The sequence below is a fragment of the Hyperolius riggenbachi genome, chromosome 7 (assembly GCF_040937935.1).
Source record: "Hyperolius riggenbachi isolate aHypRig1 chromosome 7, aHypRig1.pri, whole genome shotgun sequence".
NCBI lineage: Eukaryota > Metazoa > Chordata > Amphibia > Anura > Hyperoliidae > Hyperolius > Hyperolius riggenbachi.
Genome location: NC_090652.1, coordinates 5124470 through 5149768, shown reverse-complemented (window position 1 = coordinate 5149768; position 25299 = coordinate 5124470). Strand labels below are relative to the sequence as shown.

Sequence of the window (25299 nt, the reverse complement as noted above, 5' to 3'; positions counted from 1 at the left end):
TCTGACTGCCATAAAGGCTCTGTCTCTCAGCGCGCGTGCGTCCTTCTGAACCTGTGTGGACTATCAGTCCCAGCCACACCAGACATGTGTTGTAATGCATCTGTAGGTTTGAACGTGGGGTCAGCCGCACCGCTGTCAGAGCATGCGGCGGTTTCCCCGCGTTCCGCCGTACTGCTAGTAGTAAGCCCATGCATGCAATCCGCCGCGTCGGACGCGGAATCCGCCACCTTGTTCACTGGGCATGCGGCAGTTTCTCCGCGCTCCGTCAGGCTAGTGGATGCCATATTGGACGCGGAATTAGCCGCCTTACTCTGAGTACTCGCGGCGGCTTTTCCGCATTTTCTCACATGTATGTTCTGTTTTTGTGTGTGTGTGTGTGTGGGGGGGGGGGGGGGGGTTGTTCTGTGCATTCCAGCTTCCATACAAATCCCAAAACATCCTGGAAATTAACTGGCTTCTCTCAAAGTTTTGCATAGACCAATGTTTCTCAAACCCGTCCTCATGACTCCCCAGCGGTGCATGTTTTGCAGGCAGCCTCACCTGTGCATAGGTGGGGTAATTAGTGTCTCAGATACATAAAATCCACCTAGCTGACACACTAATTACCCCACCTGTGCTTAGGTAAGGCTGCCTGCAAACTACGCACCGCTGGGGAGTCACAAGGACAGGTTTGAGTAACACTGGCATAGACTATGAAAAGGACATTAGGCTGGGACTGTGTTTGGGACAATACACTGTGAGCTCATCTGAGGAACACTAAGTGATGGGAATTGTGTGAAATAATCTGTAAATGTTTCTGAAAAGAGTGAGGCTACATAAATGTGTTATCATCACTATTATTTTTATATTTATCATCAGTGATAATCGTAATCAGTAAAATTACGATTTCGTTAAATTTTGCGTACATTTTCGCAATTACGCCTATACCTAATTACGATTTGCAAACTAAATGGATTTCATAGTCATTCGTAATTTCGCATTAACATTCATGTAATTTTCGCAAAATTTAGTGCCGACTTTGGAGGTTAATAGCAAAGCTCCCATACATGCTATTGGCACCAAAATTGCTACATATGTTAAAGGGAATAGTTGGTACAAGGGAAAAAAAAAATAATTTTTGAAAAAGACCATATAGCTTTTGAGATAATCGATTTTAAAAATGCAAAGAAAAAATGTTTTTTAAACTTTGAAAAATTTCTTTGCATATTTAGGTTGCTTTCACAGTGGAACGTTACAGGCGCACGTTAGAGCAGCCTGTAACGCAGCCCACCGCACAGTAATGAAAAATCAATGGGGCTGTTCACAGTGCGGACGTTGCGTTACATTGTAACGCTGCGTCACAAGACAACGTACTGCATGCAGTACTTTAGACGACTGCTTGCACATGCTCAGTAATGTTGTGGAGGAGCGGAGAGCGGCCAGGCACATGGCTAATTATTATGCACTGCACGTTGTGACGTGCAGTGTTTACTTCCTGGAGCGGCCGCTCTGTGCGGCGATTGGCCGGCGGGACCACGTGATGCCGCATGCGCACAAGAGTGCGCATCACGGCATCACGGACGCCAGAGTGAGCTGCACAACGCGGCTCACTCTGACGTCCAGATCCAGCACCACCAGGCGTTGCGTTAGGGGGACGTTATGCGACCTTAACGCCCCCTTTAACGAAACGTCCTGGTGTGAAATTAGCCTTAAAATCGTTTTTTCTCAAAAACTACAATTTTTTTTTGAAAAATTATTTTCTGCATTGTACCTAATATTCTCCCTAACATATGTATTAATTTTGGTAGCAATTGCATCAATGGGGGCTTTACTATTGACTGCTAAAGTCGGCACAAAATTTTGCTAAATGTCCGAAAATTATGCGGAAAATTACGCAAAATTATGAAATACTACTATTACCTACGAAATCAATTATGATTTTCCCTGAAATTTTGCATTACGATTATGATGCGTAAATGCAAATTTCGATGCGAAATTTCAGCCCATAATTTTGCATCGTAATTCGCAATAACGATGCGAAATTGTAATGTTAAATTTTGTAATTAATTTCATATGTAAATGTAATCCATCCATAATTTCACATAATTAACCTCCCTGTAGGGGATCACATGGCCCCGGGAGGATTTTTAAAATAAAAAGTGTTAAGCACGTTGCTAGTTAACCATGTGGCCCAAGTACCTCCGGTCCCCCCCCGATCGCCCCCGATCACCGTGGTAATACATACCCCCCAGGGAACCCGTGGTGGCGCAGCCGCAGCCTTCACCACCAGGCTTCGCTATGGGGAGGATCAGAACTGCGCATGACGTCATGACGTTGATGATGTCATGACGTCATGTCTGATTGTCGCCATAGCAACGAGTGAAGCTGAGTGGAGTAGCTGCGTCTCTCGTGAGATCGCAGATGGGTAAATATAGCCGGTGGCGATCGGGGGGCTCAGAGAGGTTCCAGGGGACTTGGGACACATAGTTAGCTAGCCTAGTGCTAGCTAACAAATGAAAAACATTTTTTATTAAAAAAAAATTCCTCCTGCGGGCGCAGCCACTGCAACTGCGTACCGCCAGGGAGGTTAAACAAAACTTTCCATAATTTTTGTGTTGAGTTTGGCAGTTATTGGCAAGGCCCCCATTTATGCTAATATCACCAAAATTGCTAGCTATGTTAAGGGGAATACTGGGAACAAGCAATTTGTTTTTTTTAAAGACCTTTTAATTTTTGAGAAAATCAATTTTAAATAAGCAAAGACAATTTTTTTTTTAAACAGTCATTTTTCTGAGATTAAAAACCATATTTCTATGCATATTTAAAAGCAATTTTTTCAACAGCTACAAGGTATTTTTGCCACAAAATTACGCAAACGTTAAGCAAAAATGTACGCGAAATTATGAATGATTATACAAAATCAACTGAATTTACAAATCGTAATTACGCATAGGCTTAATTGCGGAAATGTACACAAAATTTTGCATAATCATAATTAGCTGATCTTAGTCACCTGCGTACCAGTCTCTGGCCCCTTAAAGAGAACCAGAGATGAAGCACCCTCATGTATTTTACCTTATAAATCAGTGGAAACATGACAGTAAACACCTAATCTGCTCTTTGTTACATTGTTCTCTGTTTAATTTGCCTGTTATCACCTCTAAGATAAGAATCCCGACTGAGCAGTCGCTGGCTTTGCTACAGAAAGATTATAGCTGAGACTGTGTTCTTTTGTGTCTTTTCAAGTCCAAGCCTGCCCCCTGCTGGCTTTGCTCAGGAATCATTATAGCTGAGTCATTATAGCAAAGCCAGACTCAATGCTCAGTCCGGTATTCTTATCTCAGCTAGATAACAGACACTTTTAGCAGTGAGGATGAAACAGAGGGCAGGGTAGGTGTTTTCTCTAATGTTCCCACTGATTTCTATGGTAAAATACATGAGGGTGCTTCGTCTCTGGTTCACTTTAAGGAACAGAGATGACTGGTACCAAAAAATAGGGACCGATGTCTCGCCACATAGACCAGCTGCTCTCGCCATTTTGCCCGCAAAGTGAGCCAACGAGATTGCTTCACAGTGATCACAGGGTCTGATACCATTGAAATTAGCTCTTAACCAGTTTACAGAGCTCAACTGTTTGCAGCGAGGAGTGGCGCAATCGCCGGTAGTGGCGAGTCTGTGCGATAAGGTAATTTAAATCTATGCCCTGGCAGGAATAAGCAGCCATAAGCAGGGCATGGATTTCAATTATCGTGGACCAGAATCGGTTAACAGCCACAGATCTAAAAAATGTTTTGTTTTTTTAACCTCCTTGGCGGTCTGATTCTTTCCAGATTTTAGGGTCTAAAAGCGGTGCAATTTTTTTTCACTCTTTCAGACCCTAAAACCTGAAAAAAATCATTCTGGCAGGGAGATCTGCAGCAAAATAAAAAAATTTTTTACCTTCCTGGGCTCCTGGGCTGCAGTTTTCTCTTTGCCCACAAGATGGCGCTAATATACATATAAACTAACTTCTCTATATTTCTCTAATATAGAGAAGTTCGTTTTCAATGTTAGCCCCGCCCCCGATGACGTCACGCTGCCACCACCGCTCTGCTGCCACCACCACGGCTGCGCTGCTCCAACTGGCTGCCGGGTCCCCGGAAGAATAGCGGGGACATGGGGGATCCCGGCGGCCAGGGAAAGACCCCACACTGCCGGGGAGAGAGGCTGGAGTCCCGCTGCGCAGCGAGATCGCGTGCGGGACTCCACAACTAAAGGTAAAGCTCTGCAATGCCTACCCCGACCTGAGCTCGGGATCACCGATAGCAGCTGCTTTTTTCTACCCCAAGCTCAGGTCGGGAAAACCGGCAAGGAGGTTAAATATAAGAAAATATATTTTTTAGATTTTTAAGAAATCAATCTGTTATCAAGTTTTGAGCTTTAAAGAATTACAAAAATGATTTTAATAAAAACATCACTGAAAAATGTTGGTAAAAAAATGGTTATTTATATTTCCATGGGGGATACTGCAGAGCAGAGGCTGATGAACGGATGGCTAATAATTTCCAGTGCATTCACACCATGGCCCTTATTTCAAGTTTTGTTCTAGGTGAAGTTTTCATGTCTTATCAATAAAATGACTTTCAAGCCACCAGCAAGCAAAAAAGTACTAGCAAGAATATTATTTTTTCGCTTTTTCACCTACTCATTCGTACTTTTTCAATTGCAGAGCTCTAAAAAAGTTATTTTGAAGAGAAAATAAAAAATTGTAAAACATTTGGTAAAAAAAGATTTAATGATTTATTCAGCACGATGAATTAATCTTCCTTTTATTTGTGCTGATTAAATCATTTAATCTCTTTACTTTTACCCTGTGGTTTGGGTTGTTCCATCTGCAGTTATTATTTTTTGTTTCATTGTATCACCTATCTTTGGGCATCTCCGCCCCCCCAGTACAATACATTACATCTCCTCTGGAGGTATTCACCTTCTGGGTGTGGCCCTATCTACAAGCAAGAAGGACCAACCAGGAGTGTGCGACCATCCAGTTCCAGCAGGACCTGGAATACCGAGCAGGGATGGATGATTATTTATAAATAATCTTATACTACAATCTAACATCTAATACCGCACAATACTGCACCATTTGGCTCCTGGTCTCTCATTGTCATACAGGTGATCACCTTTTCTAACCTGCAGTGAGTTTGCTTTAAAAACGTAATATGCATCTGATTTCTAATCAAAAGTGATGATTCTAGATTGTTACCTTTCAAATGTTATTTACTGTTTTTACCGGATTTCCCCTAAAATAAGACATCCCGTGAGAATAAGCCCTAGCAGGAATTCCTAGCATGCTTGAAATATAAGACATCCCCGAATGTAAGCCCTAGCAGCAGCCCACATTTGTGTTTTTGTTGGAGCCAGCCCTCCTGATCTGTTGTGATAAAAGCATCAGCAGCACTGACTTCTCCTCTTCCCCTCTTGCCAGGACACACAGCTTATCCTATTATAGCTCTAAGGGAGCCTGACAGAGTTCTCTGCCGGCAGGAAATAGACTCTTAAGCTACAACTAGTGTTGGGCGAACACCTGGATGTTCGGGTTCGGGCCGAACAGGCCGAACATGGGCCAGATGTTCGGCATGTTCGGCCCGAACGCCGAACTCAATGGGAGTCAATGGGACCCCCGAACATGCCCATTTTGGGGGCCCCATGGGGTCGCAGGCATAAGGGGGGAGCATGCCCCGGTCGCGGGGAGGGGGGTCGGAAATTCCCCCCACCCCCTCCGCTAGCGCTCCCCCCTCTGCCCGCTTCCCCATACAAAAAGTTTGAAACAAGTTCAATAGTACCTGGGCTGGTGGCACTGGCTGGCAGTGGAGTGAGGAGGAGGAGGAGTCCGAGTAGCAGAGTGACGTTGAGGCCGGGCAGCGGGCGGTTCAGCGCTAGTACCCTTGTGGTACTTCCGCCCTTTCTCTGACCTCACGTCCTCTGCGTGATGACGCATACGAGGGTACGCGTGATGCGTACCCTCGTATGCAGAGGACGTGAGGTCAGAGAAAGGGCGGAAGTACCACAAGGGTACTAGCGCTGAACCGCCCGCTGCCCGGCCTCAACGTCACTCCACAGGTACTATTGAACTTGTTTCAAACTTTTTGTATGGGGAAGCGGGCAGAGGGGGGGAGCGCTAGCGGAGGGGGTGGGGGGAATTTCCGACCCCCCCCCCGCGACCGGGGCATGCTCCCCCCTTATGCCTGCGACCCCATGGGGGGCAGTATTCGGCTGAACAGGGCCCTGTTCGGCCGAACAGGGGCCCTGTTCGGCCATGCATTCAGTAGTTCGGCGAACCCCGAACAGTTTGGCCGAACACCACCAGGTGTTCGGCCGAACTCGAACATCACCCGAACAGGGTGATGTTCTGCAGAACCCGAACAGTGGCGAACACTGTTCGCCCAACACTAGCTACAACACACATGCGACAACGATCGTTCATTGTGAACGATGAACAAACTTTTAATTGACGAAAGAACGACCTAAGTAAAGTTAGTTTTAAAGGTGTGTAACGGTCTGATCGTTAGAATGAACGTTACGTCACGTAAAGCAACTATTGCGCTTGCGCATGAAAATGAAAAGTTCCATGGAGAAATAGTGAAATGCGCATGTCAAGCCTAGTACGAACAATCATTTCCAACGATGTACTACTTTTGCAAACGATCGTCGTTGGAAAAAATCCCCCAAGATAGATCGTTGGTTTTTAACGATGTAGCTCGTCTGTCGTTAGACTTAATGGTCGTTGGCTGCTTTTTTTTAAACGATCGTCGTTTGAAATGATTGGGGAACAATTGTTTCAAACGGCTAAAGTCGCATGTGTGTACGCACCTTTACTCACATGATCAGCAGAATTAATTTCTTGTAAGTGAGAGCCAATATCTGCAAACCACAAGCTCTGTGCATGCTTCTTGTGTTTCAGCATGGCATGCAGTATATACATTTTGTATAGGAAAACTACCAGTGTTTCCCCAAAAAATAAGACATCCTCTGAATATAAGCACTAGCACATGTTTTGGAGCCAAAATTAATATAAGACAGTCTTATTTTCAGGGAAACACGGTACTAGTAATAAACATGAGTTAGTGATGTGAATCTTGCAGTGTGTGCTATAAAGCTCTTTGAAAAAAAAAGTGGCAGTGAACTGTAGTGAAAATAACGTCATGAATTACATTGCCTATTTTTACATTATTAATTTATAAATGATTTAGTCTTTTTTTGCCATTGTAAAATCTTTCCTCTCCCTGATTTACATATCACAGGTGGTGACGTCTTTACTGCTGGCAGGTGTATCACTGTGGCATGTTTTTTCACAGGGAGTTCTGAAGCCAGTACAAAATATACCTGGTCTCTTCAAACCCTTTGAGGGGAGAATTAAACGTAGCTAAGCATCACTGAGAGGACGAGGTTTCCTGCCAATATTCAGCAATAAATAAATGAAGGTGGGGCAGCAATAGTCCTGATGCTGGTTTTCAATGTAATTTTTAGTTTTATCTTTAAGAGACTTTTTGTTTCCAGGACAATCAATGGAAAGCAACGCCTCTGTTTCCGAGTTTCATATTTTGCCCTTTTTTATGAGGAATGGTAATATATTATTCATGTCCAGTCTCATATTGTTTCTCCTAATCTATCTTGCTGGACTCCTGGTGAACATCACTTTCATCACAGTGATATGCCTGGATCACCATCTACACACCCCCATGTATCTGTTCCTCTGTAACTTGTCCTGTATTGATTTGTGTTTTACAACTATTATTGTTCCCAATCTCCTCTACATCCTGGTCTCTGGTGACAACACGATGTCCCTCACACAGTGCTGCATCCAGATCTATTTTTTCTTTACGGCAGACTGTGCTGAGGTCATGGTTCTAGTTCTGATGGCATATGATCGATATGTTGCCATTTGTCACCCTTTACATTATCACCACATTCTCAACAAAGATAAATGTATGTTAGTCATTCTGCTCATCTGGATCTCTGCCTCTGTAAACTCATCTTTCTTTATATCGTCCACCTTTAAACTGGTCTTCTGCTCCTCCCGTACTGTTCACCAATTCTTCTGCGATGCCAAAGCTCTGATAAACATCTCCTGTGGTGGTACGTTTATGTTCTATATAGTCATCTATGTAGAATGTTTGTTATATGGATTGGTCCCAGTTGTATGCAACTTGATGTCATATTTAAAGATTATCAGGGTTATTCTTCTTATTACATCCAAGGAAGGAAGAAGTAAAGCCTTCTCCACCTGCTTATCCCACCTCATCGTCATGGTCATCTACTATGGATCTGGTGGATCTGTATATCTGATGCCCAAATCAGACCGCTACAGTGTGTTGGAACAGATCCTGACAGCATTCTTTACAACAGTGGTGCCGATGATGAACCCTCTCATATACAGTCTGCGGAACACGGAGGTGAAGAGTTCTTTGAGAAAATTGGTGACTCAATTCTTACAGGATTATGCACATTAAAGACCTTGCAGAAGATCTACTTCATAGGTGTGATTAGTTAATTCCTTCCGATCTCCAACCTCTGACTTGCATTAGAGGAAATAACCACACACACTAGAAAACACATTGGCTGAGACAATTGTTCTGTGAGGTCTAGCCTAGAAGTTAGAAATTGTAGAAATGTTTCATGACAACAGATTATGGAAGTCAAAGAAAGCATTGCTTACCGACGTGTTCCTGAGCTGCCCTCATTCCTCTTCCCTGCTCCATGTAGCAATGCATGCTACTTTACTGTGCTGATAAAATTACACTCTAATTATTGAGAATTAATTAGTAAGGGCTACGTTTATTTGTCATGTGTACATATATCTAAAGGGAGTAAAGATAGATAAATAACAACATTGCACATATGACTGGCTTGCTTTCATCACCAGGAGAATCTCCAATGGTTGTACTTGAGACACTGACCTGTAGATTATTAGGAACATAAGACTTACATTTTGTCCAAAATGTGTATGTGTGTATGTTGCAAGTTCTCAAAATATTCACACAAATTTGTCAAGAAATGTTCACAGAAATGTAATGGAATTTTCACATTTGTGCTACAATAAAACTTTCTTAAACATTTGTTTTCTCCTGTCCATTGGCTTCAATGTATTCGGTGAAAATTAATTTTCTCATGTCTGTAGACTTCAGCGTATTTAGTAAAAATGTATTTTCTCATGCCCATAGATTTTTTTGAGAATATTCTCAATTGTGCAAAAATGTGATGTTTGTGAAAATTATGCAAAATTAAAATGGGCACATTCACTCAAAGGGATGATCAGAATTTTTATATTCTGATCTAGCTGAAAATTTGCAAATTTGGCATGGAATTCCGAAAATTGGAATTCTGATAAATCCATACACTCATTCCAATTCGCTTGTAGCTAGTACTGGCAGACAAGCTAATTGGACCACGTCATGCCATGGGCTGAAGGGCACAAATGCACACTCGTGTGGATGTGCTCTCCAGCAGAGTGCATGCCTGTGCACTTTGGCAGCATATAAATGTCACACATAGGGTGTTTATAAATATTCATATTTCAGGAAGCAGCTAAACCTGGACATTTACCATCAGGTATGCTTTTCCTCTTGACTTGCTGATTTTGAATTTTTTTAAGAGTGATCTTCTAAAAACACCAATAAATGCAATAACACCATACTGAACTAAAGGATGTTTATTAACCACTTCACCACTGAAGGGTTTTCCCTCTCATGAACCAGAGCAATTTTCATTTTTCAGCACTCCTCCCTTTCAGTTGCTAATAACTTTATCACTACTTATCACAAATAAATGATCTATATCTTGTTTTTTTTCCAACCAATTAGGCTTTCTTTGACTGGTACATTTTATTAAGAATTGTTTTATTCTAAATTAATTTTAATTATTTCTCATTTTTCAGCCATTATAGTTTTAAAATGATACATGCTACTGTAATTAAAACCCACACATTTTATTTGCCCATTTGTCCCAGTTATAACACCATTTTAAGTATGCCCCTACCACAATGTATGAAGACAATATTTTATTTGGAAATAAAGGTGTATTTTTTCAGTTGTACGTCAATCACTAATTACAAGCCCTAATATTTGCAAAAATAACAGTACTATACCCTCAAGGCATACGCATTTAAAGAAGGTGAGTCGTTAAGGTAACTTGATTTCTTTTGAATGTCAATGTTTTTTTTATAAAAGTACTTTATTTTGGTAACTATGGGAGGGGAGGTAAGGGGTTAATTAGTGGGATATTTTATGTATTTTTATTTAATGGTATGTGCGTAGGTATAATTTTACTGCTTGGCCAATAGATAACCCCCCCCCCACGCACACACACACACACACACACACACACATACACACACACTTTATTCTTAGTCTGCACTGTTTACTGCATACACGCATCACAGGAAGTAATTTTTACCTTTACTTTACTTTCACTTTTGTCAATGACCACCATCTTCTCATTCAACTGGAACTGTGTTTTCATTCACTGATCTCTGTAGTAACTGGCGGCGATGAGAACGTTTGCACCGGGGTGTGCACAATGGCGAAATGGCGAGGTATGTATATCTATGCATCTGGAACGGGAATAGTCCTCCTGTGGGGCATAGATATACTGTCGGATTTTCGGTACGTTGTTAATCCCAGCTTTTCATTGTTAATTTAGTCTCCAGCCTTCCACAAATCATGAACGCTACTCTTTATGTTAATTCTTGCTGTGTAGAGTCAGTGACCTGGACGTTGAGAGGGCTATGCCTGTGAAGTACAGTTTACCACCCAAGGAGATAATAGAGGAGGAGATCAATAGATATGACTAATTTTTTTCCAGGTTCTTAAAATTATCCATCAATTTTTTAAGAAACATTTTTTTTATGTCAGCCATCTGCGTGACTATTTCGGACAGAATAGTATTCTAAGTACACAGAAAACTTGTGCACGTCTTTTTCTACAAACTAATTCCACATTAATGAAGCATGTGCAACAACCAAAGCATAAAAATTAACTTCCCAGCGTGTTTAACTCCATTTCAATAGAGACAAAAGGGGGACATGGCACACAATGTGTAAAAAAATGATTGGCCAGCCCAACGCAGAATGATGTAACATTTAGTTAATGTCCAGCCATCTTTCTGAACTTTTTTGGGGTTCTTTCCTAACCACTCTGCAACCGCTTCACCCAGAATTGTGGCCACAGAGGGGCTCTACTGGGACGGCCTATCCTAACCCAGGATTGCGTCATCTTTCTATGCACGAGATTTGCAGGGAACGAGTGCTTGCTTTGTGCCCATTCCCTGCAGGGGAGAAAGTGCTAGCAGATTGTTACCAAACAAAAAATACTTTTATTTATATGTACAGTGCTGCGATCTACTGCAGCACTTTACAGGGGACACCTCTGTCATTGAGCTGTCCCAAGGAGAGCCATGTAAACAGGCTGATGCCTATGAGAGGTGATCTCTATGATTGGATGTCCGGGGAGGAAGGGGGAGAAATACATTTAAATAAAATAGACATTTTTATAAAAAAAAGACAAATAAATGAGTGAAAAGAAAGTCACAGCGGCAGGTGTCACCAACAGAAAGCTCTGTTGGTGGCAAGAAAAGGTCGGGGGGGGGGGGGGGGGGGAGCGCACGATCATTTGTCAGTGGCATGGGCAGCCTATTTTTTAGAAGTACCCTTGAATTTTTTAACATTTTGCATATTTGTATTTAGGGTTGATATATATACAGTATATTGGTTCTGGTATTAAAGTAATTGCATTTGTTACATCAAGTTATTCACAGCTAATAATGTTTTGCATTGAAGCAGTGAGGAGTGACTTATGTCTAGTGAGCCCTCACCTTGCCCCGTAGGTAAGGGGTGTGGTTATATGATTATAAATGGAGGTTGTGAAGTGTGGTGCATTATACCCCTGATGAAGAGCAGTGATGACTCGTAACATCTAGTCTTGTTCCGCTTCTAAATACATGCTTGAAACAGCAAAGCCAGTTGTGTGCTGCCTCATCACTCTCATCACGCCCAGGGGGGGTAACCTGAGCGAGGTGCAGCACCATCAGTCCCAGGGATATTATTCCTGTGTGGGTTCCAGGATCGTGGTCTGACTCACTCTTATGGGAGCTCCTCTGGTGTTTGATTTCCCGAACGCTCTGATCTGACGCTATCAAGTCTTAAATCTGTTTATTTTTTACTTTGTTGTAGTTTTAAATGTACTTTTTTGACACTCATTCTACAAATTGGCCAAATTCCATTTGATTGTAATCCAATAGATCAAATGTGTTTTAAAAATCTATGCTAAATCAATCATACTGAAGACTGAAGAATCATACTGAATTAATCATACTGAAGACTGAAAAATCATACTGAATCAATCATACTGAAGACTGAAAAATCATACTGAATCAATCATACTGAAGACTGGAAAATCATACTGAATCAATCATACTGAAGACTGGAAAATCATACTGAATCAATCATACTGAAGACTGGAAAATCATACTGAATCAATCATACTGAAGACTGGAAAATCATACTGAATCAATCATACTGAAGACTGGAAAATCATACTGAATCAATCATACTGAAGACTGGAAAATCATACTGAATCAATCATACTGAAGACTGGAAAATCATACTGAATCAATCATACTGAAGACTGGAAAAGGAACTGCCATCTTTTCCAGTCTACATAAAAAATACACTTGCTGTTCTATCAGAACTATAGTTCTGCAGTGCAGAGTTAATAACTTAACCAGATGTGTATAAGATGAAAACATTTTCTGGCCTATAGATATGTAAAGAAAAAGGCTTTCATAGTTATGCACACTGCCCGGAAGTGATGCATTATGGTTTGTACTTTGAGTGCTAAGGCTACTATACAAAAAGCTTTTTAGCATCCTTCTTGTATCTGTGACATTAAAGAGGAACTCCAGTGAAAATAATGTAATAAAAAGTGCTTCATTTTACACAAGAATTATGTGTAAATGATTTAGTCAGTGTTTCTCCATTGTAAAATATTTCCTGTCCCTAATTTACATTCTAACATTTATCACATGGCGACATCTTTACTGCTTATAAAGATTATCTTTGGGTAAAATCCTTTATACCGTGAAGGATCAAAACACAGTCCTTTTTCAGGGCAATCCACCTTGCCCATCAAGGCTTATTTGTTACTTTAAAAAAGGACTATTGAAGCTAATGCAATCTCAAAAATACAGAAAAAAGCTTTCTGAAAAAGCTTTATTGACACATATAGAAAAAAACATAAAAACATGATTCTTCAGTATAGAGGTGATAGGTCCTGAAAACACATTGAATTAGTTTGGATCAACCAGCGGTTTTAGCTTTACGGGTATTTAACTTCAAGGCAATGACACATGTTCGTTTCGGGCTTTTATATAGATTTGTATGTGCCCTTCATCAGGCCGTGGTACCCAACTCTATAAATAAGAACAATATATAACAACACATTAAAATCACAAAATATATTTACTCAAACGCGACAAGAGAATTGTCGCAAAGAGAGAACCCATCACCAAGTTAAGGTTTATAGCGTATACACTATGTTCAATCCAAGAACCTACACAAAAACCTAAATAGCATATTCACCTAAGAGTATACAGAGATCAGACCAAGAGTTTATAGTATACTAGCTGATTGCCCGGCGTTGCCCGGGTATGTATTTGGCTGGTGTTGGCTCTGCATACTTTTTCTAACCCTAACACACAATTACTCACTGACCAAGTTTGTGAGCTTTGCTGTCTTTGGTATCAATAATTTGCATTGAAATGAAAAAATAAGATTGGCTGTTTGTGGCTCCGCCCCCTTTTCTGAATTTGAACATCAGTCACCCAATAACCAACTGTACCAGGTTTGAGGCCTGTGCCATTAACAGTTCAAGAATGGTAGCAATTAAATATTCCCCTTGAAAAGCAATAGGTGGAGCCTAATTTTGTAGGCTCCACCCACTTTTCTGAATATTAATCCCAGTCACCCAGTGACCAACTGTGCAAAGTTTAAAAACCCTGCCATTAACAATGTAAGAATGGCTGCAGTTTACATTTCCCAGTGAAATTTGTATTTGTCTCCACCCACTGATGACCCGGCGTTGCCCGTTATGTATTTGACTGGTGTGGGCTCCGCCCACTTTCTAACCCTAACGCACAAACACTCAATGACTAAGTTTGTGAGATTTGGGGTCCTTGGCATCAATAATTTGTATATTCCCATAGAAATTAAACAAATCAGATAGGCCGTTTGTGGCTCCGCCCCTCTCCAGCATTTGAACCCCAGTCACCCAATGACCAACTGTAGCAGGTTTGAGGCATCTGCTATTACCAGTGTAAAAATGGCAGCAATTTAAATATTCCACTTGAAAATCAACAGGTGAATTTTGATTGGCTATTATAGGCTCCACCCACTTCCCTGAATATTAATCTCAGTCACTCAGTGACCATCTGGGCAAAGTTTGGGAACCCTGCCATAAACAGTGTAAGAAGGGCTGCAGTTTACACTTTCCCAGTGAAATTTGTTTTTGGCTCCGCCCACTTTTTGTAACCTGGACACAAAGTCACTACTCAATGACCAAGTTTGTGAGCTCTGGGGTCCTTGGCATCAATAATTTGTATTTTCCCATGAAATTAAACAAATCTGATTCACTGTTTGTGGCTCTGTCCCCTTTTCTGAATTTGAACCCCAGTGACCCAATGACCAACTGTACCAGGTTTGAGGCTTGTGCCATAAGTGCAAGAATGGCAGCAATTTTAATATTCTCCTTGAAAAGTGACATGTGATTTTTGATTGCCATTTTTAGGCTCCTCCCACCTTTCTGAATATTAATCCCAGTCACCCAGTAACCAGCTATGCTAAGTTTAAGAACCCTGCCATTAACAGTGAAGAAGGGCTGCAGTTTACAATTTCCCAGAAAAATCTGTTTTAACTCCACCCACTTTTTGTAACCTGGACACACAGTCACTACTCAATGACCAAGTTTGTGAGCTTTTGGGTTCATGGCATCAACATTGTGCTAATGGAAGCAGTTTATCCAGCAAAAAAATCTGGCTGTTTTTGGCTCCGCACCTTTACTGAATTTGAACATTTTTGCATTTTACCATTGAAATTAAACAAATCTAATTGGCTGATTTTGGCCTGATCCCTTCAGAATTTAAACCCCAGTATCCCAGTGACTGACTGTAGCAGATTTTAGGCCTCTGCCATTAAGAGTGCATGAATGGCAGCAATGTAAATATTCCCCTTGAAAATCAAAAGGTGAATTTTGATTGGCTGCTGTAGGCTCCACCCACTTTTCTGAATATTAGTCCCAGTCGCCCATTGGCCAACTGTGTCACGTTTGAGAACCCTGCCAATAACAGAATGGCTGAAATCAATCTAACAAATCTGATTGGCTGTTTGTGGTTCCACCCCTTTAGTGAATTTGGACCCTAGTCACTCAATGACTGACTGTATCAGGTTTGAGGCCTCTGCCACTGGTAGCAATGGGAATATTCCCCTTGGAAATCAATAGGTACATTTTGATTGGCTGTTGTAGGCTCCACCCACATTTCTGAATATTCATCCCAGTCACCCAGTGGCCAATTGTGTAAAGTTTGGGAACCCTGCAATGTAAAAAATGAAGTTGTTGGCACCGCCCACTTTTTCTAACCTTGACATACAGTCACTCAGTTATCAAGTTTATCGGCTTTGGGGTCCTTGGTATCAATACTTTGTATATTCCCATTGAAAAATGGTAAAGTATAAGAGAATGGTAGCAGATGAAATATTCCCTTTGAAAATCAAAAGGTGAATTTTTATTGGCTGTTGTAGGCTCCACCCACCTTCCAAAATCTTAATCTCAGTCACCCAGTGACCAACTGTGCAAAGTTTAAGAACCCTGCCATTAACGGTGTAAAAATGGCTGCAGTTTATATTTTCCCAATAAAAGTTTTTTTGGGCTCCGCCCACTTTTTGTAACCTGGACACACAGTCACTCAATGACCAAGTTTGTGAGCTTTCAGGTTCCTGGCATAAAAAATATGTGAATGGAAGCAGTTTATTCACCAAGGAAATCTGATTGGCTGTATGTGGCCCCGCCCCTTTAGTGAATTTGGACCCCAGTCACCCAATGACCGACCGTAGCAGGTTTGAAGCCTCTGCCATTAAAAATGTAAGAATAGCAGCAGTTTAAATATTCCCCTTGAAAATCAATAGGTGAATTTTGATTGGCTGTTGTAGGCTCCACCCATTTTCTTGAATCGTAATCGTATTCACCCAGTGACCAAGTGTACCAAGTTTGAGAACCCTGCGATTAACAGTCTAAGAATGGCTGCAGTTTACATTTTCCCATTTAAATGAATGGCTGAAATTTGATTGGCAGTTTTATGCTCCGCCCACTTTTCCTGGATTTGTAACCTCGGTCACCAAGTGACCAACTGTGCCATGTGTGGGGACTCTGGCTTGATTACTGTGAGAATGGCAGCCTTTTCCATTTTTCCATTGACATGAATGGGTGAAATCTGATTTGCTGTTTGTAGCTCCGCCCAGGTGTGCAGGGGGGCCGCGAGACCCCCAGAACATATCATCCCAGGTAATAAGGGATCTGTATACCAAGTTTCGTTCAAATCGGTCAAGCCGTTTTCGCGTGACCGATTTGTGCACATACATACACACACACACACACACACACACACACACATACATACATACATCCGATTTTATATATATAGATTGAGAGTGTGTCAAGATGAAGATAAAGTCAGCAGAGAAGAGAAAAATATAAAGAAAACGTTCTCCGGATAGACCAACACGGAAACACATTATGAGGGCTAGTAAATATCAGTCCCCATGTTCACAAGTTGGTCCCCAAAGAAAAAGGTATAGATAGTACCCAGAGCATTGCTAGACCGAAGGTTACGATATAAAGATCAAAAAATAAACTGCAAACCTGTGTGGCTCAACCAAAGGGAAAAAGGTCCAAACAGGGGTCAAAGGCCATATACTGGGGGGCGTCTGAGCTCACCAGACGCACAAAATAACCTACAAAAAAATATAAAAAGTAAATAAAATCCATTCCCGTGTCGTATAGTGCCCAAACATGTAGCATACAAGAAAGTCTCCTATCGAGCAATCAAGAGAGGGACCCTGTAACATGTGTAACCCGATACAACTACCTCCTATAGTCTCCTATAGAACAATCAAAGGAAGAACCCTGTAACATGTGTAACCAATTCTACTACCTTAGTATAATGCCCAATGTATAAGTACATGCATAAAAATACAGGGGCCTCTAAATTATTTATGCTCCAGTAGATTGATAGGCTTCATGTTTATATACATATATATGCCCATATAGGAAACACTATCTCTAAGTTATACAGCAGATAATGTGGTTTAGATGGTAAAAAACAAGGTTCAGTGCAGCAATACAACCAGCTACAATCAACTATAGGGCACTAGTAAACATTAGAGGCAAAGTATCAGCGCTCCAAGTTAGTACAGAAGAGACCAACCCAATAGCGCAATAGACACCAATAGAGATGCGCAATAGACATAAGATGTATCAAACATAAACAGAGGCTTACCTTCCCAATGGCAATAACCAAGTGCTGCTATGTGGGAACCGAGTTAGGAATGGCGTCTAGCGCCACTTAAATATCCCACCAAGCACTGCCGTGCAAGATGGCAGCCAATCCGAAGCTTACAAAAAGCGGAGCCACGCTGGGACGCAACCTCAACCCGGACATAAAGTCCGAGCAGGGAAGCCACCTCTCCTAATTCGCGGAGAGCAATAGAGGACGCGCCGCCCCCTCCCACCGGAAATGACATCAAATCCCATGGGCTAATAGGAGTGCACTATAGGGTAAACTACTCGTAACCACGCTGGAGCGCATGGAAAGGTATGTATCTAATAGAGGCACCAATGGGATTGCGATGTGGAGTAAGCTGCTCATAACCACGCTGAAGCGCAAGGAAACGTATGTATCTAATAGGGGCATCATCCATACAGCATGTGGAAGCGCCATACAGAAAGGCTATTTTAAAATATTATTTAAAGACATGGATGTAAGTAATGTCAGGCGCAGAGCTCCCCACTCCAGGGAAAAAGTTAAAAAGGGAATAGGAAAGAGATCACTACGGAAGGGCAAAACGACATTCCCAAGGGACATAGCAATGATTGCTGTGTTGGAGACAATCCCTCAATGTATATAGGTCCCAAAAAAAAGGAAGAAGAAAAAACAAACATTAAAGAGGACCACAAATGGGGGTTACACATTATGTCACATGCCTAAGCACCACATTGGGAATGGAGACATACCGAAATTCCAGAACGTTAGTATAAGCCACACAGTAGCAGTGATGGTCAAAAGTCCATAGTCCATAGTAGTGATGGGCGAACAGTGTTCGCCACTGTTCGGGTTCTGCAGAACATCACCCTGTTCGGGTGATGTTCGAGTTCGGCCGAACACCTGACGGTGCTCGGCCAAACCGTTCGGCCACATGGCCGAACTAAGAGCGCATGGCCGAACGTTCCCCGAACGTTCGGCTAGCGCTGTGATTGGCCGAACGGGTCACGTGGTTCGGGCCCGAACGCGCTCTGATTGGCCGAACGGTCACGTGGTTCGGGTAAATAAATACCCGAACCACGTCATATCTCCGCCATTTCTCTGTGGGTTTAGCTTTGGGTAGGCAGGCAGGGTAGTTCGCTCTCCAGCCACGCTAGCCAGGGTCCCCCCCAGTCATTGTGTGTCGCTGCTGGGAACAGTAGTACACCGCTCGCTCAGCCACACTATATAGCATTCTGTTTACTGCCACTCTGTGTACCTCGCTCAGCCACACTATATAGCATTCTGTTTACTGTTCTGTGTCTGCTGGGAATAGTAGTACACCGCTCGCTCAGCCACACTATATAGCATTCTGTTCACTGTTCTGTGTCTGCTGGGAATAGTGGTACACCGCTCGCTCAGCCACACTATATAGCATTCTGTTTACTGTTCTGTGTCTGCTGGGAATAGTGGTACACCGCTCGTTCAGCCACACTATATAGCATTCTGTTTACTGTTCTGTGTCTGCTGGGAATAGTGGTACACCGCTCGCTCACCCACACTATATAGCATTGTGTTTACTGTTCTGTGTCTGCTGGGAATAGTAGTACACCGCTCGCTCAGCCACACTATATAGCATTGTGTGTACTGCCACTCTGTGTACACGGCTCAGCCTGACTATATAGCATTGTGTGTACTGCCACTGTGCACCTCGCTCAGCCACGCTATATATAGCATTGTGTTTACTGCCACTCTGTGTACACCGCTCAGCCAGACTACATAGCATTGTGTGTACTGCCACTCTGTGTACACCGCTCAGCCAGACTCTATAGCATTGTGTGTACTGCCACTCTGTGTACACCGCTCAGCCAGACTATATAGCATTGTGTGTACTGCCACTCTGTGTACACCGCTCAGCCAGACTATATACCATTGTTTACTGACACTCTGTGTACACCGCTCAGCCAGACTATATACCATTGTTTACTGACACTCTGTGTACACCGCTCAGCCAGACTATATACCATTGTTTACTGACACTCTGTGTACACCGCTCAGCCAGACTATATACCATTGTTTACTGACACTCTGTGTACACCGCTCAGCCAGACTATATACCATTGTTTACTGACACTCTGTGTACACCGCTCAGCCAGACTATATACCATTGTTTACTGACACTCGGTGTACACCGCTCAGCCAGACTATATACCATTGTTTACTGACACTCTGTGTACACCGCTCAGCCAGACTATATACCATTGTTTACTGACACTCTGTGTACACCGCTCAGCCAGACTATATACCATTGTTTACTGACACTCTGTGTACACCGCTCAGCCAGACTATATACCATTGTTTACTGACACTCTGTGTACACCGCTCAGCCAGACTATATACCATTGTTTACTGACACTCTGTGTACACCGCTCAGCCAGACTATATACCATTGTTTACTGACACTCGGTGTACACCGCTCAGCCAGACTATATACCATTGTTTACTGACACTCTGTGTACACCGCTCAGCCAGACTATATACCATTGTTTACTGACACTCTGTGTACACCGCTCAGCCAGACTATATACCATTGTTTACTGACACTCTGTGTACACCGCTCAGCCAGACTATATACCATTGTTTACTGCCACTCTGTGTACATGGCTCAGCCAGACTATATAGCATTGTGTGTACTGCCACTCTGTGTACACCGCTCAGCCAGACTATATAGCATTGTTCACTGCCACTCTGTGTACACGGCTCAGCCAGACTATATAGCATTGCGTACTCTGCCAGTCAGTGTGTATATTGCTGGGATCAGTAATACTCCACTCACCGTCAACCACTATATGAGCTCACCATGAGTTCCTCAGAGACCTCCGCTGTGAGCAGCACTCCCAACAACAGCAACAGCCAACGCCCCACGCAAGCTATAACATCCACCCCAGCAGCCAGTGGTCAGCAGCAGCCCTCCCCGGAGGAGAACGTTGTGTCCATCGGTCCGGCGCCAGAGCGATTAATGAGGGCTGCCATTGAGGGGATGATGGGGCCTGATGTGGAGGAGGAGGTCGGGCTCAGGCCAGCATCCCAAGTTAATGTTGAGGACGATGAGGGGTCTGTGACTGTGTCTGGGGATGTTGGGGTGGCAGAGGTGGTGGGTGGGTCAGACTCAGGAGAAGAGTTGTATGATGAGGATGATGATCGGGACCATCTGTATGTGCCTCAGAGTCCGACCCCGGAAAACATGTTGTATCGTGTGTTTAGGTACTAAAATCTGCGTTCCCAGTAGTGTTGGGCGAACAGTGTTCGCCACTGTTCGGGTGCTGCAGAACATCACCCCGTTCGGGGTGACTATATAGCAGACTATATAGCATTGTGTTTACTGCCACTCTGTGTACACGGCTCAGCCACACTATATAGCATTGTGTTTACTGCCACTCTTTGTCTGCTGGGAACAGTAGTACACCGCTCACCCGCCACTGTATAGCATTGTGCTCTGTGTCGCTGCTGGCAATAGTGGTACACCGCTCACCCACCACTGTATAGCATTTCTGTACTGCCACTGTACTGCTGCCAGTCAGCGTGTACTGTAAGGATAAGTGAAATGAGGAAGAAATCCGGTGAAAGAGGGAGGGGCAAGGGAAGAGGTGTTTCCCCTGACGGTTGTGCTGGGGAGCTGTACTCCACGGCGGCGGCCCCCCACAATGACATATGACGAGTTTGAGGAGATGGAAGAGGAGGGTATGGACAATGTGGACATAGACCCAGATTTTGTTTGTGAACGAGAACATCGCCGTCGTAGCAGCAGCACAGATGAGTCTGTTGAAGAACCCACTGCTGCACGAGTTCGCCTTGTGCCACAAGGTAGGCGGCGCGCAATTTCAGGCACCACAAGCGTGGAAGTTCAAGTGAGAGGCAAAAGAGGCGCAAACAGAAATCGCCAGCAAGGCAGGTGCTCCAAATTCTGGGCTTTCTTTGAAGACTGCACTGAGGATGTTACCATGGCGATTTGCAAGGTGTGCAAGACCCGCCTGAGCAGGGGGAAAAGTATTAACAACCTCTCCACCACCAGCATGAGCCGCCACATGCTATCCAAACATCCCACTCTGTGGGCAAACGCGGCAGGACAGGGTACCACCAGCAACACTGCCTCCCTTGGGTTCACCAGACTCACCACCAGACCCGCCTCAGCAGCAGCAGTAGCCCAGCCATTGCGTGGTTCAAAACATTCCAAAAAATCAGATGACGCTGACACTGTCACTTTCCGGAGTAGTGCTCTTGAGGTCTCCCAGTGTTCATCAAACACAACAACCAACAGCCCTTCGTTGTGCAGCCCTACGGTTCAGTTGTCTGTCTCGGAGATGTTTGAGCGCAAGAGGAAATTGCCAGCAAATGACCCCCGGGCCGTGGCAGTAAGAGCCAGCATAGCCAAGCTTCTGGCCTGCGAAATGCTGCCATATCGAGTGGTGGAGACAAACAGCTTCAAGGGCATGATGTCAGTGGCCATCCCACGTTACGTGGTTCCCAGCCGCTACCACTTTGCGCGCTCTGCAGTGCCTGAGTTGCATGAGCACGTGGTCAGCAAAATAACCCGAAGCTTGAAGAATGCCGTTGCCTGCAAGGTTCACGTATCCGCCTCTCCACAGAAAATGCAGACCGTCTGACTCAAATTAAAATGAATCAATCCTGGATTGGAAATGACTACGCAACACTCCAGGACCCCAACCAAGTAACATGACCAATGAACATCTGGGATGGTTTAGCGTTTCCGGTCCCTGTTTATTGAACCTCTCATCTGTATTACATTTATGACTGCATGGCGGCAAAAAGCATTGCTGCTATATCCGCACGCTTTTTGTCCTCATGCAAGGCCTGGGTTGTTGTGTCTCAAAAAGCATGGCCTTCTCCTCCTGCGCCTGCTCCTGTTCCATCACGTGTGCTGCTGCTGCTGGGTTAGCGTTTCCGGTCCCTGTTTATGGAACCTCTCATCTGTATTACATTTATGACTGCATGGCGGCAAAAAGCATTGCTATATCCGCACGCTTTTTGTCCTCATGCAAGGCCTGGGTTGCGTCTCAAAAAGCGTGGCCTTCTCCTCCTGCGCCTCCTCCTGTTCCATCACGTGTGCTCTGTGCTGCTGCTGCTGCTGGGTTAGCGTTACCGGTCCCTGTTTATTGAACCTCTCATCTGTATTACATTTATGACTGCATGGCGGCAAAAAGCATTGCTATATCCGCACGCTTTTTGTCCTCATGCAAGGCCTGGGTTGCGTCTCAAAAAGCGTGGCCTTCTCCTCCTGCGCCTCCTCCTGTTCCATCACGTGTGCTCTGTGCTGCTGCTGCTGCTGGGTTAGCGTTACCGGTCCCTGTTTATTGAACCTCTCATCTGTATTACATTTATGACTGCATGGCGGCAAAAAGCATTGCTATATCCGCACGCTTCTTGTCCTCATGCAAGGCCTGGGTTGTTGTGTCTCAAAGCGTAGCCTTCTCCTCCTGCGCCTCCTCCTGTTCCATCATGTGTGCTCTGTGCTGCTGCTGCTGCTGCTGGGTTAGCGTTACCGGTCCCTGTTTATTGAACCTCTTATCTTTATTACATTTATGACTGCATGGCGGTAAAAAGCATGCTATCTGCACGCTTCTTGTCCTCATGCAAGGCCTGGGTTGTTGTGTCTCAAAGCGTGGCCTTCTCCTCCTGCGCCTCCTCCTGTTCCGTCACGTGTGCTCTGTGCTGCTGCTGCTGCTGGGTTAGCGTTACCGGTCCCTGTTTATTGAGCCTCTTCTCTTTATTACATTTATGACTGCATGGCGGCAAAAAGCATTGCTGCTATATCCGCACGCTTCTTGTCCTCATGCAAGGCCTGGGTTGTTGTGTCTCAAAAAGCGTGGCCTTCTCCTCCTGCGCCTCCTCCTGTTCCATCACGTGTGCTGCTGCTGCTGCTGGGTTAGCGTTACCGGTCCCTGTTTATTGAACCTCTTATCTTTATTACATTTATGACTGCATGGCGGTAAAAAGCATGCTATCCGCACGCTTCTTGTCCTCATGCAAGGCCTGGGTTGTTGTGTCTCAAAAAGCGTGGCCTTCTCCTCCTGCGCCTCCTCCTGTTCCATCACGTGTGCTGCTGCTGCTGCTGGGTTAGCGTTACCGGTCCCTGTTTATGGAACCTCTTCTCTTTATTACATTTATGACTGCCTGGCGGTAAAAACCATGTTACCTGTGCAAAGAAACATGACATTTTCAGCATTTAAAAGACAATTTTTCCTTTGAAACTTTACAATCAATTTTCTCAAAAACTATAAGCTCTTTTTGCTAAATTTTTTTCCCTCTTGTACCCACTCCCAAGGTGCACATACCCTGTAAATTTGGGGTATGTAGCATGTAAGGAGGCTTTACAAAGCACAAAAGTTCGGGTCCCCATTGACTTCCATTATGTTCGGAGTTCGGGTCGAACACCCGAACATCGCGGCCATGTTCGGCCTGTTCGGCCCGAACCCGAACATCTAGATGTTCGCCCAACACTAGTCCATAGTCCATATTTCCTCTGAAGAAGAAAAATAAAGAGGAAAAATTAGATAGATAAGCATAATTTACAATCGGGCAAGCAACATCACCTACAATGGTCTATATTCAATATTAAGTCCAGCTTAGGTCAGTGTCTGTAAAAATCTGATCCAGCGGGCTTCTTTGTGTAACAGAATTAATTCTCTATTACCACCCCTTCTAGGGGGAGGGACTATATCCAAAACACAAAATCTCAGCTGATTCGCCGAATGGCCCATCATAACATCTTTACTGCTGGCAGGTGATGTGTGTGGAAGGAGCTGCTGCTTTTTTGGCAGTTGGAAGCAGCTATTTCCCTCAATGCAACAAGGCTCCCACAGTGTGATGTGAGAACCATGGTCCTGACATCACACTGTGGGAGGGGTTTCAACACAATATCAGCCATACAGAGCCCCCTGATGATCCACTTGAGAAAAGGAATAGATTTCTTATGGGAAAGGGAGTATCAGCTACTGATTGGGATGACGTTCAATTCTTGGTTACGGTTTCTCTTTAACTTACAAAAATTGCATGGATATTTGTGATCACTAAAGAGCTGAGGTGACAGAGAAGGTAAACTCCAACACTGATCAGGTAAGGGAATACGTAAAAAGAAAGAAAAACAGCAACCCCCCAACAGATGTAACTTCAATCAGAAACATGTATCCAGGAGCACTCACTCAGCGCTCAAAAGGTTCAATGTGTGTGCCCAGATCCTCACCATTGCAGGGCCGGGCCGAGGCATAGGCTGGAGAGGCTCCAGCCTCAGGGCGCAGTGTAGGAAGGGGCGCACAATTCATTCAGCTGTCATTCCTAATTGTGTATGAAGCAGAAAGAAATAAGAAAAGGGTATACATAGCAGTGACTGCAAGCCAGATAACTAGAGATTAAGGTGTTGGGGGGGTTGGGGGCCTTGGGGCACCTCTTAGTCTAATAGTAATCAGTGAGTGACGGCTGTAGTGGAAGGGGTGGAGGGGCGCACTTTGGTGTCTCAGCCTTGGGTGCTGGAGGACCTTGTCCCTGCTCTGCACCCTTGTACCATAGGGTCAAAGTAACTGTAGTCCAAAAAGGATCGGCACCACACAGTATATGTATAAATAGCTCTTAAACATTTATTGCATATTACAAATCATTGACAGGCAGCGACAGCCCGCTGTTTCGGCCTAGATGGCCTTTCTAGACCGAAACAGCGGGCTGTCGCTCCCTGTCAATGATTTATACCTATAAATATACATA

General features: G+C 43.8%; 1 long non-coding RNA gene across 2 annotated transcripts in view; it reads right to left on the bottom strand.

Annotated features, from left to right (window-relative positions):
- Nucleotides 1–17738, bottom strand: part of LOC137525357 (uncharacterized) — a 124554-nt gene extending 106816 nt beyond the window's left edge. The window contains exons 1-3 of one of the 2 annotated variants that reach the window (XR_011022912.1): nt 17563–17738; nt 16926–17017; nt 13270–13425 (exon numbers count right to left, since the gene is read on the bottom strand). This is a non-coding gene — a long non-coding RNA (uncharacterized lncRNA). Of the gene's footprint in view, nt 1–13269; nt 13426–16925; nt 17018–17562 lie in introns of those variants that run through there. The other variant, XR_011022913.1, reaches the window with a different exon arrangement.
- Nucleotides 17739–25299: the final 7561 nt, after the last annotated feature.